Source organism: Suncus etruscus, chromosome 8, assembly GCF_024139225.1.
Source record: "Suncus etruscus isolate mSunEtr1 chromosome 8, mSunEtr1.pri.cur, whole genome shotgun sequence".
NCBI classification, from domain to species: domain Eukaryota; kingdom Metazoa; phylum Chordata; class Mammalia; order Eulipotyphla; family Soricidae; genus Suncus; species Suncus etruscus.
In genome coordinates this window covers 60,578,431-60,579,793 of record NC_064855.1, presented here as the reverse complement: position 1 = coordinate 60,579,793, position 1,363 = coordinate 60,578,431, and the positions used below count along the sequence as shown (strand labels likewise).

Genomic DNA, 1,363 nt, shown 5'->3' with positions numbered 1-1,363 from the left:
TGGAACAATTTGTTTTCAGATTCATGTTCATGGATTCAACAACCAGTTTTCATATACAACTAAAAGAGTCTACAGCATAAGTTCTTTTTCTGCTCTAAATTTGAGTCTACAAAGGTAGAGTGCTAATATATGAAGGGGCAAAGTCACATACTTACTACCAAGTAATACTTGGTAGTACTTAATACTTCTCATGTTTTGGTTCCTACATATCACCTAAAACTCAGGTTACAATTCAAACTCTAATTCAATAGGTCTAAGACTTGATGGAATAATTGATTAGATGGAGCACACTTTTACTTCTTGCCCAGTAAAAAGAGATAAGGATTAAGATTTTATATGATGCGTTTTCATGATGTTACATAAAAAAAATGAGCTTCTATTTCAGAATGCTTAAGGAACCTGAAAAATATTGATGTATAGTAAAAAGAAAAATACATAAAATATGGGCAGTGCAACCTGGGGTGTGGTGATGAGTGTGTGAGCATGAGTGTGCAAGGCAAGTATGTTAACCCACCCCAGCAATCCTCCCCACCTACTCCTTGATCTTATTTGATCAAGTAAAACACTGCCCTCAGCTCCACCAGGGTCGACCCGGGATGAGAAAAATCTCCCTCCTGCGAACCCCCCCCCCCTGCTTGGGCCCTATGCAGTGAGGCCTTCCTGGAGGCTAGTTCAGTCCCAGCCCAGAGTTGGTTCTGAAAAGGTCTGGGGCTCAGATGTGATGAATTGATCAGATAAACGAGACCTGGAGGTTTGCCTCCCAGGTTACTGATTTATCAAAGAGGTTTCTGATCTGAGCCTGGAATGAAAAAAATACATAAAATACATGTTAATAAGAGAAAAATTCATGAAGTATTTAGATACTGCTTACATTAATCTTGAGGGAATCTCTCAATCACTACTCAGATGTTCAATGGGCCCCACTGACAATTCTTGGTCAAGTTGATCTACATTTTAATACAAAAATATAAGGACATACTTATCATGCCTTAGCCTGTCCACATGACCACCCTTGCAATGCAAGGAGGCTTCATAATGGGGACAGAATGAGGCGCAAGCAGTAGGCCTTTTGCTTGAAAGCGCTAAACTAGGACAGATCCTGGTTCAATCGTCTGGTGTCCCATATGTTTCCCCGAGTCATGAGCAATGTCTAAGCACAGAGCTAGGAATAACTCCTGAATATTACCAGTTGTGTCTTAAAACCAAGAAATATTAAAAAAAAATTAAATAGTTCCTGGCAAGTTCTGGATAACTTATGGGATGCCGGGAAAAAAATTCAGGTCCATCCTGGTTCAGTCTTGTGCAAGGAAAATGCCTTGCTGCAGTGCTAACTCTCCAGCCCCTCAGTTTCTTATTTTTCACC

The 1,363-nt window shown here is 40.1% G+C and overlaps 1 non-coding gene across 1 annotated transcript; it reads left to right on the top strand.

Annotated features, from left to right (window-relative positions):
• The first annotated feature begins 378 nt into the window (after nucleotides 1–378).
• Nucleotides 379–797, top strand: LOC126016754 (small Cajal body-specific RNA 2). The gene has a single exon (XR_007498493.1). It is a non-coding gene; the product is annotated as a small Cajal body-specific RNA 2 (non-coding RNA).
• The last annotated feature ends 566 nt before the right edge of the window (nucleotides 798–1,363 follow it).